This window comes from Coffea arabica, chromosome 4e, assembly GCF_036785885.1.
Source record: "Coffea arabica cultivar ET-39 chromosome 4e, Coffea Arabica ET-39 HiFi, whole genome shotgun sequence".
Classification (NCBI taxonomy): Eukaryota; Viridiplantae; Streptophyta; class Magnoliopsida; order Gentianales; family Rubiaceae; genus Coffea; species Coffea arabica.
In genome coordinates this window covers 45,822,030-45,842,178 of record NC_092317.1, presented here as the reverse complement: position 1 = coordinate 45,842,178, position 20,149 = coordinate 45,822,030, and the positions used below count along the sequence as shown (strand labels likewise).

At 31.9% G+C, this 20,149-nt stretch overlaps 1 long non-coding RNA gene and 6 other non-coding genes across 7 annotated transcripts; all 7 read left to right on the top strand.

The window, feature by feature from the left end:
* The first annotated feature begins 11,892 nt into the window (after positions 1 to 11,892).
* On the top strand, positions 11,893 to 17,847 carry LOC113741409 (uncharacterized). The gene is made up of 2 exons (XR_003460619.2): positions 11,893 to 12,260; positions 14,822 to 17,847. It is a non-coding gene; the product is annotated as an uncharacterized lncRNA (long non-coding RNA).
* Positions 12,314 to 12,395, top strand: LOC113743076 (small nucleolar RNA Z267). Its single transcript, XR_003460966.1, has one exon. It is a non-coding gene; the product is annotated as a small nucleolar RNA Z267 (small nucleolar RNA).
* LOC113743077 (small nucleolar RNA R44/J54/Z268 family) lies at positions 12,513 to 12,604 on the top strand. Its single transcript, XR_003460967.1, has one exon. It is a non-coding gene; the product is annotated as a small nucleolar RNA R44/J54/Z268 family (small nucleolar RNA).
* LOC113743075 (small nucleolar RNA Z267) lies at positions 12,795 to 12,867 on the top strand. The gene has a single exon (XR_003460965.1). It is a non-coding gene; the product is annotated as a small nucleolar RNA Z267 (small nucleolar RNA).
* On the top strand, positions 13,002 to 13,086 carry LOC113743078 (small nucleolar RNA R44/J54/Z268 family). The gene has a single exon (XR_003460968.1). It is a non-coding gene; the product is annotated as a small nucleolar RNA R44/J54/Z268 family (small nucleolar RNA).
* LOC113743089 (small nucleolar RNA snoR122) lies at positions 13,464 to 13,540 on the top strand. The gene has a single exon (XR_003460976.1). It is a non-coding gene; the product is annotated as a small nucleolar RNA snoR122 (small nucleolar RNA).
* Positions 17,627 to 17,704, top strand: LOC113743090 (small nucleolar RNA snoR122). The gene has a single exon (XR_003460977.1). It is a non-coding gene; the product is annotated as a small nucleolar RNA snoR122 (small nucleolar RNA).
* Positions 17,848 to 20,149: the final 2,302 nt, after the last annotated feature.

The window sequence follows — 20,149 nt, the reverse complement described above, 5'->3', positions numbered from 1 at the left end:
TTGACTCGGATTCGCGAGTAGCTCAATCAAAGACTTAATTGGACTTGGTGTTGATTGAGTTCAAGCGACTTGATAAGATAATCAAGTTGAGTTCAAGTAGAAAAAATTAATACTCGAATACTCGTCATATTTTTTCAAGTTGTGTGTTTATAATATAATTTTTAATTATTTATTTTAAATTTATTAAATTTACTAAAAATCGAGTTTGAAAGCTTGATTGAAGTCAATTAAGCTCAATTGAGCTTGATTTGATGGAGTACAAGTCCGAACTCAACTTTGAAGAATTTGACGAGTTCGAATAGAGCATTATTCGAACTCGATTCGACTCAATAGCAATCCTAATTATAAACATGTTTTTCAATTACGTTTTATCTACTACAAAAAGCACAACAGTAATTATTTCTAATAATATTTCAAATGAGCTTCTTTTCATATACTTTTACTATTTTGTGTGCATGAATCTGCCTCTCAGGAGCTTGTAAGTTTTAATTGAATAAAATGCAATCCTCAAGTCACAAAATTCAATTTCCATACCCAATCTGGCAACCATAAAAATTCATATGCATGCGTGAAAACCACTCAATAGCTAACAACCACAAAACAATCTGGATCTTGTCCCCAACGTTTGAAAAGTAATAGTATTAGCTCAAGTTCAAAGTATACTTCCCCGTCATTTTAAAAAAATGAAAGTGAAAATCTTATATGGGAAAAAGCTAGCATCAACGTCGATTTGCTTCAAGAAAGCCAACTTGAAAACGTAAATGGTTTTTTATAGGATCGCACGTAGGCCGTTGCCTATGTTATCAACTTTGTCATTTTGTTCCCAAATTTATTCGGCCTTTATTTATTTTGCAAAAAACCGATAACGACCGATTGAAAAGAATCATACGTTAATGCACACGACAAATTCTGAAGATATGACAATTACAGTATTGAAAAATATAAATTTGTAGGGCTGTTTTCAAGTTTCAAGTGGGGTCTTAGGCCAAAATCTGTTGTGCATAACTTTTGCAAGATTGTGTTAATCTACTGATTGTGATTACCATCAGTTCTGCCTGTTAGAAAACTGTAGTAAATAATAAAACTATACTAGACAAATACAGAGACTTTGAGGCGTGAAAGCACTTTCCTTAAGGTGTTATTTGCCTCTATTAGACAAATTACCTCTAGGATACAACAAAGTCTAAGAACTATCAAATGAAAAGTAAAGTGATTTAATTCTGTCGAAATCCTACTATTTAAAAGGATTGAAGCACCTATTCAAGGCACTATCAGGCCCCAAGTGCCCAAGTGCCCTTGTCAAGATTTTATATATCTTGAAATAAGTTTCCCACCAAACTTTCCCTCCAAACTAATATCTTGGAACAAGTTTGTAAAGGAATAGGACAATGACTCATATATAGGCAACATGCACTTTATCCTCTTTCAATGTGGGACAATGAATTTCTACATACTTATTACAAACTATTACCAATACTGCCAACAGCCATTTGGTCTGTTGGTTACCACCAAAACTTATTTGATAAGAAAATGGACCAAAAAGTAAGAAAAGTTTTCCACATAATGAGAAATAATCAAGGAAAAATAGAAAGCACAAAATACTTTCAATTTTCAAGTAATACGAACAGCTTTATATGCTAACCTAGTAAATAACTACTGATCTTTACGGTTGTTGTGAACTGTGTTTATGATACAAGTATATTTTTCAAACAATTGACTTATAGGAAAGAATTTTGAAATTCACGACTGGTAAATTATTGTTTATACTCTAATTTGCTTTTTAGGTTTATAATATTACTACAGGATAGTATAATATGGTTGTTTATTTTCCTCGGTATACTAAAACAAACTAAATTTTGATGTGTTTCATTAAAGAGTTTGACAGCTAATTATCATTTGGAGGAAATTCCACTTCATTTTACTCTTGATTAATAATATTTGCTACACATTTTTTGTTCTCCTTTTATTTTGCAATGTTTATTTCCAAAAAAAAAAAAAAGGATTCTCATAGTTTTATTTAGGGTAAATTACATGTAACTTCCCTGTGATTTTATTTATTGCCACATGACCCTCCTAACATTTCAAAATATCTACTTCATCCCCCTATAGTTTTACATAAAGTGAAAAATTAACGGAAAATAGCTATATAACGTTATTAGTTGAAATACCAATAGTGCCCTTACTTAAACGCTAAATTAATCGATGGATTAACCACCTTGTATTAAAGTATAGGGAGATTACATAGATAAATGCAAAAATCACAAGGGAGTAAAGTGGATATCTATACAAATTATAAAGGGATTGCATTGATAGTAAGATTTTATCACACGTGCTTTTAAAGTGCGTTTGGTATAAACACCGTAATAAATTGTATATTTCTTTCATTTTTCACTTTACATGAAACCATATGATGGTTATGTAGCTATTTTAAAACCTTAGGAGCCATCTAACATTCTGTAAAACTATAGGGAGTAATAAGTAAATTACCCTTTTTTTTATTACTGACACGCAAAGAATGGAGATATAACCATGTAAGTACTCCATACTTGTTTTTGAGAATTAAGAATGACAAACTCAACCACAAATAAACTTTTCCAGAAGGAAAAGTAATGCAAGAAATTGAACCATCTAATTTTTAAAAACTTTTGTATTAATGGAAACGTGGATTTTTTTGTAAGCAATAAATTGTAGGAATATGACATGTAAATCCTACTTTGAGTTCACTAATAAAATATGAAATGGAAGATCCATTTAGATTATTCAAATACATGAAATAGCTTAATTGCATGGTTCGACCTATGCAATATTATGTGTAAAGAGTGGAAGTCGTGTACAAGACTGAAGGTGATTGATCCAACAACACAAGGAAACTTTTAAAAAGCTCTCGAAGAAGACATAAATGGCATTTTCAGAAAACCAAAATTGAATAAATGGTCCTTAGACCTTGGTGCAGTACCTATTATATAACCTATAAAATAAACATTAATCTATATTATTTTGGTTTTCTTCACAGACACTCACTCCTTTCATTTTATTTTATACTAGTTTTGGTTTACTAGCATAGAATAAAATGTATAAATGGCCCTTAGGGCATGGTGCACCAATAATGTAACCTCTAAATGATCAATTTTTTTTTGTTTTCTTTACAAACACTTACTCCTTTTATTTTAGTCCATTTTAGTTTTTGTTTCTTGGTAAAGAGCAATTTTATTTCGAAAAGAATCTTACTCCCTCCGTCCCACTTTTATAGTCTTGTTTTCCTTTTTTGTCTGTCCCAAATTGTAGTCCACTTTCTAATTGAAGAATGTAGTTGTATTTTAATTTTTCTAAAATACCCTTATTCAATGTAAGTTGTTGTTAATATAAACTTATCCCATTTAATGAGAGTTGATTCTTTTTTTTACCATCAATTCAAGTTCTCATAAAGTTGTACTCTAATTAATGTAAGGGTATTTTAGGAAAATAGATACCTAAATTGATTGTTCCAACAAAATTAACTACTTTTTATTAAACTGTGTGAAAAAAAAAATCAGAACTATTAAAGTGGGACGGAGGGAGTATTATATTACGGCCATAGAACGGCGGAACCAAGACATTGGAAAATTGCATGAATTCTGTTTCACCAATTCCCTCGCACTATGACTACTGTAAAAGCAGTTCCCGCTTCACATTTCAATTTTCAACCAATAATAAGTGTGCTTTCAAGAATTTGCTCAGAAAAAGAAAGAGTCTTACACTTTCTTTTGACCGAATTTTATTGGAGCAATAGAATAAACATATTACCCTAATTTCCATGCCATGTTATCAAGCTTTTTTTTTTCTTTAGGTCACGATCTCAACATTTACTAGACTAAGTTTCAGTAATATATTCAAATCTTTAATATCAGCCCTTACTAGAATTTCACTCTTTGACTACTCAAATTGTTTTAAAGTGAAGGAAATTTGTTACATTCAAATGGCTTTTCTCAAACTAAAGCTAGAATTTATACTTGGTTTTTTTTTTTAAAAAAAAACTAGAATTATTGTACATCTTATGGATTATGACCCTTGAGCTTTGAGGCTCTGGTCACCGTCAAATCCACGAAGAAAATCCAACAAAAGATTATAGAATGTGAAAGCTAGCTAGTGGTACTTAGCTTGACTTTTGCTAGTGAACGAACCCTCTTTTTCTTTTCGTATTTGGGGACAATCAAGAAAACATGGTTCCTTCCGTCACGGTGGACACCTTGACACTTGGTACAAGATGAAAATTTTCATGAGTTAATATAGAAAAGTTGTTTCCTCTCCCAGCAGAAAAAATGACAAAGAGAGAAAGAAACTTGTTACACTTGTTCTTCTTCTTCCTTTAGCTTTCTTGCCTATCAGCATCAAAATTACTTTTGAAATGGCTGTCAATGATTCTGGCTATTTTGCATAATTACTCTTAATCAAAACCAATCAATAGCTAACAACCAGGAAAGACACACCTGACTTTGTCCCCATGATTTGATGATTGATGTGCCTCCAAAGTTGAAAGTATCCCAACACTAATTAGGCCAAATTTATCACTCTAGAGATCAAACTTTTATCTTGTAGAAAAATGTGATTTCTCAATTGCTTTTTAATTTTTCGAAGGGGCAGAAATTAAGCAACCACAATAGGAACGTGAATGGAAAATATATTTAAAAATAAATAAATAAAATTTTTTTCCTAAATAACAAATCTCAACCAGCCACAAAATTGTTTTTTTTGAGTTCTATTATTGAAGGCCTTTCATGTTAGGTGTATTGATCCTGTTGGAGAGTTTTATAATCTATTTTGGGTACTGTACTGATGAGATTTAATTCATCATTAGATGTTAAATAAGAGTTATCAACTTTTAGATAATTTTTAAGAGTTTTGTTCACCAGATGACGCGACAAGATATAATTGGATTAGAATTTTGAATACAGTACCAAGAAAAAAAACTATGGTATTTTCCATATTTTTATATTCATTTGAGGTTTTGCCTTTCTATGAGATTTCAACGTAATTATGAGTTGGTTGGAGGATTTTAAAATGTTAAGTTGTGAAGAAAAGCTAGCTTGGTAAGATATATCCTTTTGTTTTTTGAATCGTGGGCTTTTGCTCGCTTTTCGTTTGAACTGTCAAGACATGCGCACGCTTTGTTCGAATCACTTGACAGCGCATCTTCCAGCTTAATGCGAGCGATGCGCGTGCATAAATCTATTAGGTTTCTGCTTTTACTCCTGAGTTCAATCTTTAAAACCTGTAGTAAATATTTCTTTGGATAAATTTTTAAGAAAAAAAAAAAACAAGAGGCAACTGCTAATGCCAAATTTTATTGCCGTAGCTGTTCTCGTAGTAAATACTCAAACTTGCCCTTCTTATGCTAAAATGCATGTTGAACTTGAAAGGGGTAGTTTTGTCATTTTAATCAAAATTGCTATGCATAAAATATTTAAGTTGCGGCAATATTATTTGCCAAAAGAAAAAAAATAAAAACTATTTTGACTGCCTCCAATTTTCTCATGTATTGAATACTTTTTTATATATATATAGGATTGCATCTAACTCACAATTATGGGATCAACACAGACAAACCACAACTCAGTAATATTACAAACTCACTCACAAATCATGGGTTAAATAATTAAAGACTACATTATTAGACTAAACAAGTCACATATAATCCTCCGAATCACATGTAAGTACACTGACATCTTAGACAACTAGTACTTTTTTTGTCGTAACGGCACATGTCTAGTCTACTCCTACTCCTAAGTGGGCGGAGGAGGGGGAAATCTACTCTATAGGGAGTTCAAATAAGTCGGGAGAATCTAACGGGAACTGAACCACTATCAGACCAAACGGGTGCACCACACACCCGTATGGATTTAGGACAAACGTCATATTGAGACACATTGATGGGAGTTAAGATTTGAACCCTTGATCCCACCCCACAATTAACGTGGTGGTCAACTCCTCTAGAGGAAGTTGGTTTCTTAGACAACTAGTACGAGAATTGAGTTTGTTGAAACTTCATAAATGAATCAGGTGATGCTGGGCATTAGTACATGTTTGATTCCAAGAGGAAGTAAATGGCCTCTTCTCAATTGCATGGATATAGCCAATAAGGCCGTGTTAATTTGTGACAGTAGTCAGTGGCAATACCAGGTTCAGTGAATATTGTCATGTAACAAAGGTACATAATTAGTTGTGGCACAATGTACAATTTGGAAAGCAACTTGCTTTGCAAAACAAATTATTTTGCATTACTTGTCTGCATTTATCAGCAAGGTGGTTACCCCAACAATGTACTTTGGTGGCTGGATGGCATATGCCATTGAAGATTATGAAAGGGGACTATTCTATGAAATTCAATGCAAACTTAGTGCATGGTCCTTATTGTAGGTTGCCTTTGGTGAAACCTTAGCCAAATTTGGATAAAAAATTAAATGTGGTAAAAATGTACTAGACAACATGGCCCAATGACAAGTTGATACAATGATTTGCAAAACCAATCAACAAGTTTTTTTTTAGAGTGGTGAAGTATGATTTAAGTTTCTGATTAAAGAAGAGTTCGGTATGTATATTTCTCATGAGTATTAGTTAACAAGAAATTCTTGTGCCTTTTTTTAATTGTTCTCTATTTTACTCGGGTTGATAATTGGCACTTGGCAAGGAACTTCTACTTATTGTTCCGCTCAATATCTAAATAGTAGATCTTTTCTCATTTCAGTTTCCTAATACTTTTGTGCCTTTGGTTTTACATCAAAGAAAGTCTATGAAATATGCAATGATGAACCAATACTATCTCCCTCATGTCCAACTATGTTGGAAGAAAGAAACATACAAGATAGCAGCATGACTTTGGATTCGACTCTCAAATCTTCTCTTTCACTTTGTAAAGTTTGGAGATTCCAAATGGGGAAAAAAAAAAAGCACGGACAAAATTGTTGTTGACGTATTTTAAACCAAGCATATTTAGAATTTCAATAGTTTTAGAAATTGATTTGTTATTTGGTAACTATATTAGATTTGGGGGAAAATACCGGTTTTCATCCCCAAACTTTGGGCACAAGACACATTTCGTCCCTCATCTTTTGGGCATGACACATTTGGTGTCTGAATTAACAATTTTTGACCAAATGTCATCCTCAAACTGCAATTTAACCAACCTTTAACGGACCGTTAAGTAAATGTGGCTAACCGAAGCAAAATCAGATGGAGAATGACGTTGTGTTCACTTCCTCTGCAAATTTCCAAGACTAAGCTCCTACTGCAAATTTCTTCGAGAGTAAACCCCCTCTTTCAATTATAAATATATAATTATAATTATATAATACATATAAATATTACTTATACTAATATTTTATATAATTATAATGTATATTAGATATTAAATTTAATCATTATATAACCTTATATTCATAATAATAAATATAATTATAATTATATAATTTATTGATATTATATACACATATATATTATAAGGGATAATTTCATAAACCTCCCCTAAATTAGCTTATGGAAAAATGGGAAAATAGATAATTTATGGAGAAAAGCCATAAAGAGCTGGTGTTTTATTGGAGATCTGGTTTATTTTTATTTTATCCGATAAATAAATTTGTTTATGAAAAAATGGGTACTCTGTTCTTATAATAGAGGAAAGCCATAAAGAGCTGAAGTTTTATTGGAAAACGAGTTTATTTTTATTTTATTCGATAAATAAATTTATTTATGAAAAAATGGGTACTCTATTCTTATAATGGAGGAAAGCCTTAAAGAGCTAGTCTTTTATGGGAAAGCGATACTTTACAGAAAGTGACCGCGATTTGGTTTATGAAATTATCCAAAAAACAATTTAGAATGAATTTGTTTATTTAATTAAATAATTATTATATATATATTTACATAATGCATTATATAATTATACTAATATATTTTATGAGTATAAAGTATATTGTATATTAATTATAATTTTTAGTATATATTAGTATATTTATCATAATAAATATAAATATAATTATATAATATATTATTACTATATACACATATATATTAAAATATATGCACATATAATATACATTTATAAATATATATAAATATATTATTAGGGTATATACCCTAATAACTATAATATATTTAGGGTAATAACTATAATAACTATAATAACTATACCCTAATAACTCTAATATATTTAGGGTAATAACTATAATATATTTATATATATATATTTATAAATGTATATTGTATGTGCATATATTTATAATATATATGTGTATATAGTAATAATATATTATATAATTATAATTATATTTATTATTATAAATATGCTAATATATACTAAAAATTATAATTAATATATAATATACTTTATAATCATATAATATATTAGTATAATTAATATTTATATATATAATATAGTTATAATAATATATTTTATAATAATATTAGTATAATTATATAATGCATTATATAAATATATATAATAATTATTTAATTAAATAAACAAATTCATTCTAATTTTTTTTGGATAATTTCATAAACCAAATCGCGGTCACTTTCTATAAAGTATCACTTTTCCATAAAAGACTAGCTCTTTAGGGTTTTCCTCCATTATAAGAACAGAGTACCAATTTTTTCATAAATAAATATATTTATCGAATAAAATAAAAATAAACTCATTTTCCAATAAAACTTCAGCTCTTGATGGCTTTCCTCTATTATAAGAACAGAGTACCCATTTTTTCATAAACAAATTTATTTATCGGATAAAATAAAAATAAACCAGTTCTCCAATAAAACACCAGCTCTTTACGACTTTCTCCATAAATTATCCATTTTCCCATTTTTCCATAAGCTAATTTAGGGGAGGTTTCTGAAATTATCCCTTATAATATATATGTGTATATAATATTAATAAATTAGATAATTATAATTATATTTATTATTATGAATATAAGTTTATATAATGATTAGATTTAATATCTAATATACATTATAATTATATAAAATATTAGTATAAGTAATATTTATATGTATTATATAATTATAATTATATATTTATAATTGGAAGAGGGGGTTTACTCTCAGAGAAATTTGCTGTAGGAGCTTAGTCTTGGAAATTTGCAGAGGAAGTTGTTGAAGTGAAAGAAAAAGGGAAAGTGAAGACAACGGCATTTTTCACCTGATTTTGCTTCAGATAGCCACATTTACTTAACGGTCCGTTAAAGGTTGGCTAAATTGCCGTCTGAGGATGACATTTGGTCAAAAATTGTTAATTCAGACACCAAATGTGTCATGCCCGAAAGACGAGGGACGAAATGTGTCTTGTGCCCAAAGTTTGGGGATGAAAACCGGTATTTTCCCTTAGATTTGGTATCATTGTTTGTTTAGAAAATAGAGTTGAGTCATATTTTGATATTATAATTAAAATAGAATTTGTAGTTATGTTTCTCTATCTAAACACTTGGAATCCTAGGTTTGTAGTTGAGAGAAATTAATGAATTGAAACAGAATATTTTGTTTCCTCTCGCGCCTTTTTTATTGTTTATTATTCGTAAAATTTTAATATTTCTTTATTATTTATAAAATTTTAATGTTACTTCCGCTGCGTAATTTTTTGTTCTAACAATTGTTAATGTTTTTCTTTTATTTTCTTTTTTGGTTTCTCTTCTCTTTTTTATGATGGACATTATTTTACAACTTCAAATGTGCCATAAATTTTGGTTTTCTTTACCAACCTTAATTTGTGGAAGTTTGTCTGCTAATCAAAACGTAATAATAGCGGACAGGACATTACTCTTTAGACCAGGTGCCATTAGATAAAAGCTTCACGTGCTAGTGTTCTTTTTTTGAAGCAAAACCAGCAAACCAAATTTTCTGTAGTACGAAAAAGTTGGCCAACTCCCTTATGCACAGCCTAGAAGATAATTAGATAAAGAAAGAACATTACTGTCGTTTGGTTGATTAAACACATTAATATTTGTGCATAATGTCGGCTAAAGTTGTATTCTTGACGGTGTAGCTTTAGAAAGACTTTATGATGTGGAATACCAGTATTATATGTTTTTCAGACTAGACAATGCTACTTTACTTTTTAGATTTCTATATTTATTTATTAGCTCTAATATGTATTCTTGAACCAGAAGAGAGGAATCAAAAAGATGTTTTGCGTCTTCTAAAAGCTTTTTTTTTTTTTATTGGGGGTTTTTCTTTTGGGCTTCTAACTGCATTGTTGCTTTAAGCTCCCTCTCGTGTCTGTCATTTTTCCACCTCACGACGAATCATTACACTACACATATATGAGTCGGAACTAGGGGTTTTGTGTGGGTCGAATATAGATGTTGTATAAGCGTGTAAACGAATGAAGTTCCTGTTTGATAACTCAATTCTATATTTTTATTTAATAGATTCAAATTTTAACATATTCAGATTGTTTGATAACAAAAAATTGAACGTCTGAATTAATTAAATGGCACTGAATTTCTTAGACAAAACTTGATCCCAAAATTAAGTGATAAGTTATCAAATGCACTCGAAGTTGAGCACGAACTAGACTCCGAAAATTCTTGTACTTAAACTCGTCAAGTTCCGCGAGCTTGAAGAGCTTAAACTTGAGTTCGTTCTAATTTTAATTTATACTTGAACTCGAATTCGAGTTTAATCGAGTTTAATTGAATTTAGATAATATAATTAATGTCTTACTTAATTTTAAACAAAAGATATGATAGATATTTTAAACTAATAACTATAAAAGAAATTTAGGATATATTGAGAAAAGTTCAAACTGAATCAACATGAGTTCGAGCTCAAAAGCAAACTCACGAATTTGTCGTTTAAGCTCGACTTGTTTGTATCTCTTGTTTTGTACGCCTTTAAACTAGTACACCTAATTTGTATAAGCCTAATAATGCGTACTTCTAGATGGAATGGAAAACGTCCAAGGTCTAAAACTCAAGGTTTATGGATTCGGGACTTCGAAGCTCGTACCAACATCCCATGGATTTGCTTGAAACCTAATATCTGGGCTGGACAAAAAACAAAGAATAATTGAAGAGCCCAGTCAAAAAGAGAAGTTAATCACACATCTTTGGAGCCAACCCAACTTCAGCATTTAGGCTTTGAGTAAAGAATTACTCCTTAGAGGGCCATCAAAAGCCCAACACTGGATACTGGTAACCAATGTCCAATGTTCAACATGAATTGGTCTTTTCCAGTTCACTTGTATCTTTGCGATATGGATTTCAAGTCTTCTCACCAACAACATTTTATCACCCAAGAGCCCAAAAAAATCTATTCACTCCAAAATTACTCTTATTTTGTTCCTCTTCTTTTAGCTAGATAAGTGTTTTCCTTTTGAATTTTGCATCTTTTTTAAGAATTTGATACAAATTGGTTGTAGAAGAAGCATTCATTTTTTTTTCACAAAAATAGAAAGCTAGTTGGATCCCCCATAAATCTTCAACAATATAGATTGCTTCCACATTATTTCATAGTGTATCAAGAAAGATTATTATTGTACTTTTATTGGAAGAAAAACTTTCTGCAAAAGTAGCAAATGTGTCGAAACACGAATATACAATCAACTCTAGGCTATGGTAAGCAGGCTTAAACTATATACTAATTGATAGTGCTTAGGGTTCATTACCATTTTTATCATACTTATAGTCGACTAAAAATTACCAGTAATATTTTTTTTTTGAAAAATAACAGATTTGATCACTAGGGAAAATTACTTCTAATTGCTTTGAGAAGCAAATGCTAATCTTGAATTGATCTACAGCTACAAATGTGATTTGCAAAATTTTGCACTATAAAACTAGTAGTATTAATTAAAGTAAAATCGTAGAGCTACGAAAATACACTCATAATGAAAAAGAAAAATGCAAGCGGGACAAACCGAAATACCATCAAATGAAAGGATCTCTTTGCAAATTTGCCCCTAATTTCGAACTCTCTGGAGTCCCCAGTGTCCATCCTCCAATGTATATATATATATATATACATATAGCCCCTATTCTCATGCCACTTGATAAACCCTAATATTCCTAGCAACCATTCTTCTATGCTCTGTTTAAATTATTTGCTAAAACTGTGTAATTGTTCAGCCATCTAAGTGCGATTTATCGGTTTTTTTAGGTACTTTTTTGTTGCAAGTGATGATATAGACTGATACATCTAACTCCTTTTTCCCGGAGAAGGAAGAATAAGCATTTTAAGGAAATCAGAATCTCTGATGCGTACTTTTACTTTCGATCTTTCGCCAAGAAAAAGTACAAAAGGGTTTTTCTTTTTATTTTTTTTTTCTTTTTTGATTCATGTTATCCCTATGCCAGTGATGGTGTTAAATATACTTTGAGTAGCTTTACTCTGAAAAGAATTTAATTCTGAGGCTGCCAAGGCATTTTTCATTTTTTTTTATGTTCTTCTCTGCTATGTTTTAGGTTTTATGGCAATTTTGTTGTTTTTACCGTACTTTTTGATTTTTGGTTTTGCTGCATAGATTAATGTGTGTTCATTTCCTAAATGCAAGGGATGATAGAACAGACAGGGACATCAGAACTCCTTTCTGGAGAAAGATGACTTGGTCTTACAATGGGAATCTCTCTGATGCATTTTGTTTTTTGAATTTCTGCTTTCTGATGACTTGGTGTCTGATTGGTTAGTTAGCTTCAATAAATCGCCTAGTTTAGAAGAACTCTTGACTTGGAGTGCATCTACTAGAAAATTTTGTGAATTTGTCTGATTAGTTGCTTTTCCAGCATTGGCGTATAGGATTGCCCTTTTAAATGACTTGAGGGTTTTAGGTAGTGCCCAGGATGGTGTTAAATATACTTTGAGCGTTTCTTCTATGAAAACAAATAAAATCTGAGGCACAATCTTCTGTTTCTCTTAATTGTTTAGATTTTTTTGCTGCTGTCTGAGCTCTCACTAATGTATATTTTTTGGTTAAAAGTTGATTATGCTCATGATGAGGTTGAAATTATAAATTTGACTTCTATTTGAATGTGTTTAGTGCAAGTGATGATAAAACAGACAGGGACATCAGTACTCCTAGTGAGAATGGTGATTTGTCGATGGGAATCTCTCTGATGCATTAGTAGAGTTTTTGAAAGTTTTTTGACTGGTTTTCTCGTTGTGCATGGGATTTGTGCAATTAAAAGATAGGCCAATGCTTGAATTTTGAAGTGTCTTCTTGTTTCATGGTTACCTTTATAACTTCATTTGAAAAAGTGCCCTCAACTTTCATGACAGCTTTTTGTTTATGCTGAGGTTCCAAAGTTGAAATTGCCAATGATGAATGTTTGCAATATCATGATTTGGCATATTGATTCTGGAAACATCATCGCAGGCTGAGGCGCCTTTTTTTATTCCTTTTTATTTTCAGTTCTGTTACTTTTCCTTCTTTACACTGCCCTATATATTTTGCTTTAGATCAAATAAATGATATTTTTTCCATCAGAGAAGTACTGGTTTGCCAATGACGATTATATATTGCATGTATTATCAGAAACTAGGTGATGATAATTAAATTGTCACTACCTCTGAGGCAAACTAGCTTCTCTTTGTAAAATCTGCTGTCTGCTTTCTTTCTCCTGTTTCAATCTGGATCTTCCTACTTGTTTTAAACTTGCAGTTTGTAGTTTGTAAACCACATATTTTTTGGGGGTACAAAACCACATTCATTTCAAGCATGCACCAAATCAGTTGAAATTGAAGCAGCACTTTGTTCTGTAAATCAGTTTGTGGTTTGGTCTAATGTTGGTAACTGGTTGGTAGATACAATATAATCATGCACCAGAGCAACTATTGCCTGGTTTGTCTTTGCTGTGCATTGAATTCCAAGTTGTACTGGAATAAGAAGGATGAGAAGTGATTTCACTAGCTGTGAGGCAAACTTTTGCTTGTGCTGATTTTGGGGCTGTGGCTGCTGTGCTAAAGTTATTTTTACATGACAAGTTCCTTTTTAACTAATTTCAAGCTCCTGCTACTGGTGCTTTTCTCTTTAATCACAATGGACAATTTGGTAACATGAAAATGAGAAGTTATACAGAACCGAAGATAGTTTTTCTTGGAATATGTCTCAGATGAGATATGTGACCTGTTGTTGTTCTAAATGAGGAATAGGAGTGATGATCTATTTTTTAGACAACTTTAAGGTCAATGCAGAGAGGCTGTTGTTGGCAAAGCTTGTTTAGTCATCTAAGTGACTATTGGTTAAGCAACGAAGACTTTGTACTTCTTGTTTCTAATTGATTACTTAGTGTGTGCCTTGTTTGCTGTTTCGTTCAGTCTGGACTTGTATAGGGCAATGAAAAGCCTGATGGTTACTTCTTAAGGATATTTGTATATAGAGCATCCTTTGGCTGTTATTCATTGTAGCCGTTTTAGGCAAAGCTCGTTCACTCCTCTATATGACCATCAGTTAAGCAACTTAGGTTATTGTGCTTGTTTTACCCCAGTTGCATGTGATATGCTTGCTGTTTTGTTTAATCTAGATGCAACCTTAGGGTAATGAAAAGCCTGATGATTACTTCTTAAGAACGGAGATTTGAACGGTGCAACTTGTTGTAGTCTAGCGAAAAGCTGGGCTCCAAAGGCATCCAATGTAATAAACATTTCTAAAGGAAAATGAAGGCTATTAACTTTGCATTTGTGTCTGATGATATCCTATTAAAATTACATTGTTTTGTTTACTAGTACGTCATTGCTCTTGATGTATTTGCTTCTGAAATTCGAATTATGTATGTGTAGCTATTTAGCATCTTTGACATTCTTTAGACGGCCATATAGTTTGCTGTCAAGACTTAATGACTAAATTTCCTGATTGAAGGACGAATGATGGAGTGTTCACTGTGTTGGACAATATGTTGCCATAAATATGTCACCGTGTATAAGAAAGAATTCACTGGGCTTTGATCTAATGGCCAGCAGGGGCTTCTTAGAGCTGCGTCTTGTATCTTGCACGGATGCCGGGAAATTCGAATCACGCCTAGCGTTTACAAGGGAAGCGTGGTGCTTTCTTTCCTGAAAAAAAAAAAAAAAATTCAGAAAGTTGTATGAGTGTGACTCAATATGATGCTGGCTATACCCAGTCGATCTGGAGGTCGGATCTCTTCCTTTGGCCCCCCAAATGTGCCAAGTTAGCAGGGATTTCTCCTTCCCTCTCAAAGTAGAACTAGATTATTGTGGTTGCTGTTTCTTTGTTTATTTATTTATTTTATCATCATGGGCAAGAATGAAAACGTTGAATACTTAATTATAATTAGTTAAAGCTATACTCAAAAGTAGTACGGTTTACCTATTCTGAGCACAGGTTATAAATGACCAAAAGGACAGTGATGCCAAGAACAGAAAAGAAAAGGAAAAGGAAAAGCTACTGGCCAAGACATCAAAAGGGGAGTTATGATGACATACAAAAAATTCTGATCAATAAGTGAAACAGGTAAAATGAATTAACAATCGCTCAAAGCATTCATTGGATAAGCTCTTTAAGGGATAATAAATGACACAGGATAATCACACTAAATTGAGGATCTCTTCATTCAATACGACTCTCTAGAATCATAATCCCTTGTGAAGTGAATCTGTACATTTTCTTTTATGTTGAAAAGTTATAACTTCCTGTGGGGTGTGTGTATAAATTTACCTTTCTGTAAAAGGGTGTATAAATTTACCTTTCTGTAAAAGGGTGATACTTAAAAGATAAGCTATTTAGTCTCTTTAAACCTTCATTTTCTCAAATTTTAGATAAAATAGATTATATAATTATTATCAAAAAAGTAAAAGTAAAAGGGTGATACTTAAAAGATACGTGAAGTGAGTGCATAAATTTACCTTTCTGTTGAAGAAGTGGCACCTAAGATACTTATTTCATATATGCTTTATATTTAAGTGCACTGGAAAGACAATAATGACTTCGTCAAGTGCCTTATCTTTATCTAATTTCTGGTGAACGTTGGTATGCCATCTGGAACAACCTATAGTCTCTGTCTCGCTGTCAACCATTTTTAAACTGTGCGAAGGGTTGAAATCTAAAGCTGACAACATGTCCTGATGATTCTTTTTATCCTCTAGAAGGAGCTCTTTCTAGATTACACTTCTAGCTCTCAAAATCTAATTGGATTCTGGATTTCCTTTACTTGGCATAAGTTTTTTTTGTTGATCCTTGCCACTTTTCTTCCTTAAATTATAACCAGTTGGTATTGTTTGTTGTTCTTCTTCATTAATCCAGAAGAAAAGGGCTAACATTTTTTTTATCCCCTATCTTTTTCCCTTGAGCTTCTACATATTTCGTCCAGCTAATTGTTAATCATTTCTTAAGATGCAACATCGTTTCCTGTGATGAATCTGTAACAATTTCTTTGAATCATTTTAGCTGAGGCCAATATCAATACAGAATCATGCAAGATTTTTGAAGCATCGTTTCAATGGTGCTCTTCTCATCAAGCCCCTACCCAGGAAGTGGGAAAAAAATTAGGCACCCCACATGGAGAATAATCATATTTGGTCGAACCATTTTGCCTATTTTCTTTTCTGGGAAGGCTGTTCTGATTTCCCAAGAAAAAAGGGCCAGTGATGCATGCATATGTTACACATGTTATGACGTGACCATATGATTATGTTTAACATCATCGCAGCAACTGAGGCCCTTCATTTTTTTTTTTTCATTTATTTTCTGTTTGCACTTTTGTGCTCTAATTCACTTTTTTTTTTGGCTGATTTGCCTGGAGTAATTTGCTTGAATTTGCCTATGATGAGCAGTTATTACTGCACAACATTTCATCAGAAATAACCATGATGATATGTGATTTTCACCACCTCTGACTTCTGAGGCAATTTACTTCTACTTTTCTTTGGCTGTTTCCCTCTCCTGTTTTAACCACTCATTCTGGAATTTGGATACAGCTGGTATGAACTTGCATTTTGTTCTTTGTAAACCTCATTCTTTTACATATTAAGACAAAAACCGGGTACTAACAAATTATTGATCTTGTCTATGAGGTGAAAAAATTGTCCCATGTATTACAGATGGGATTAGTTGTTACTTTTATGAGTGACCTTCATAAAACATTCATTACTGGAGATTATTCACTCTACTAATTCTGGTTTTAGGATAAACACCCCTGCATGCAATCCTTGTTTTCCTTGGCTCTTTTTATCTTCTTGCTTTCTTACTTGTACCAATTCTTTAATTTTTTGCATAAAATTTCTAAACTGAGTACCTGATTTCAGTAACCTGTAGCAGAAGTTGGCTTTATATGCAAACTGGAAAATTGATTAGTCCGTATGACAAATAGATTAGAGTGAATTACAACTTGATTTTGGACTGTTTAAATTTCCAAAAACCATTGGATTTGGAGGAAAAGGGTCCCATTTGTGTGGTGGATATGGGGATGGACATCCATTGTTGTGGGTGGTATAGAGTTTGCCACATAAGCAGTTTGACCAAGAAATGCACTCTGGTCTGTTCTAGCATATGATTTGGTAGTACCATTTTGCCTACTTTCTTTTAATCGGCCAAGAAACAATTGCCAACATTTAATTTTCATTCTATTTCCTGTTTGCACTAGTGTGCTTTATTTCACCTTGATTTGCCTAAGTAATCAACCTGATTTTATTAGCAAAATCTTTAATTGGCCGATGATGAGGGGATTGTAAATTGCACGTATTATCAGAATCTTGATGATATGTCAGAGTCCGTACCTCTGAGGCTATCCAACTTCTATTTTTCCTTTTTCTTCTGGTGGTTTTCTCTCTTGTTTTTGTTGATGTCTCATTTTGGAATTTGAATATAGCTAGCTATTGAACTCGAACTTGTAGGTTGTAATCTTCATTTTCTTTATTCTAAGACGAAAACTAGTTTTTGAATATTATATATATATATTCAGGGTCAGCGCTATACTGCAGCAAATTTAAGCAAACCCCCCCCCCCCCCCCCCCCCCAAAGACCAACAACTTGCAGCCTCCTTAATTTTACAAAATTTTTGGAATAGTCAAGAAAGCTTGACAGAGTTTTAAATTTTTCTTACAATTGCCCCCTATATTTTGAAAAATCCTATCCTCCTTGACATTGTCTCCCTAAATTGAATATCGTTTTGCAGAATATTTGTATTATTTTTAAGGTATAATATTGCCTCCACTGGTTAAAGGTCCTGACTCTGTCAGTGGTACTGGTACTGGTACTAGTCATACAACTGGGATCTTCGTATGAATGCCCCTTGCGGGCAATTTTGGTTTTCTTTTCCACTTTTGTCATTTTGCTTTGTTCTTTGTACCAATTCTTTAAATTTCGCAAGTATAACTTTTAAACTAAATGCTAGCTTTTCGGTAACCTATAGCGTGAGTTAGCTTTTATACGTAAACTGGAAAATTAGTAAGTCAATAGGACGAATAAGTTAGCGTTGATTAGGGTGATGCTGAACAAATAGCTCGACTCAAGCTTGTTTTGATTTAGTTCAAGCTTACTCGTTTGAGCTCACAAGTCAAGCTTGACTTCCTATATTTTGTACTCGAAAGTTCGATGAGTCTAATCAAGTTTTTTTATAATATTACATATATATACTAATATTTATTATTGTAAAATATTAATAATATCTTTTATTTAAAATTTTATGTGAAATATTAATTTTTATTACGTGAGATTGATTAGAGTTGAATAGGTTCGATTAAATTCGATTACGCTCGAATAGGCTTGATTGACTTTGATTTGATTCGATTAGATTTAATTAAACTCGAGCTTGAATAAGATAAATTGAAGTCGAGCTCGAGTTCAAGCGCAGTTATTTTACCTCGAGTCGAGCTCCAGTAGTATACTATTCGAGTTCAACTCAACTCGAATGCATTCCTAATGTGGATGATGAATTGGATATGAATTTGGATTTTGTGGTCCAAAATCTGTTTCAATCATAGGAGGAAGGAAGTCCTCCGTGAACTTATATATATATTTATTTTGAAAATGTTAATTTTTATTTTTGGTTGTATTTCAAATTCGTTTTCGATTTGAGTTTTCTGAACTTCTATATAAATGGGTTCAACTTGAACCCAGAGATATTGGATTTCTATGTAGTGGCAAGATCCTTATAGTTTTTAGATAGAGCTTTGTTTAACTATATGATATTCTAAGACTAAAAGTTATCATATGATTAAACTTACAAACTATTCTTAGTGTAATTAATTTTAATCCTTAAACGGCTGCTCTAGAGTGCTATTTGAGCTTTTGGACTTCTTCAACTCCCCCATCTAACGTAGAAAACTAGAAGCACAATAATCCACTTCATCTCAAACTTAGTTTAAATTGTATGACGTCAATTAGGTAACTGTAAAATTTTCCTATTTGGATTTCATCTTTTAGGAACTTTTGGTGGCATTTCTAGAAAAGTAATATTTTTTGAGAAGTAATTATATGAAATTAAAAGATAGTTGAAATACATATAAAGAGAATAGACAAAAAATAAAAGATCTTTTAAGATTTACGTACTAAACATCTGTTAAACTCTCTCTTTCTTCTTCATTAAGTTTCCTTTAAACTAACAAAAAAAAACATTCTTCTTGCTTAGAGTTTCCTTTAAATTGCTAAAGAAAATTAATTGTGATCCTGAGTGACAAGTAGATGCTTAATCTGCTCCAAGACTTAGAGGTTCTAGATTTAATTTTTTCCTCCCTCTGGCTTCCTAAATTTCACTCCAAAAGGAAAAATGATTAATCCTTATTAACTTTGTGGGCATTTATGTGGGTTGGATATAAAAAAGTAGATAATAATTGCTATTTCGTGGGATCCACGATGGTTATAATAAAGCTGGACCTCGTTATTACAAAAAAGAGCAATACACAATTTTTTTTTTTTTTTAACAAACGATAACAAGATTTATATTAACACTTGACATTACAAGGATTAATTACAAAAAGGGGCAATTGCACTCAAATAATTTTGAGCTAAGTCGGTTAGCCACACTGGGAAATGATTTTCCCAATTTAAGTCATTAACTAGCTTTACTGCATATTGAGCTAGCATATAACTACATTGATTTCCGGTTCGATGGACAAAAGAAAAACTACACAGTTCAAAGACTTTCCTTAATTCTACAATGTCTTCCAAGATAGTTGCTAGATTTCCCTTTGGCATTTCATTTGCCTCTATCTAATCTACCACTCCATTGCA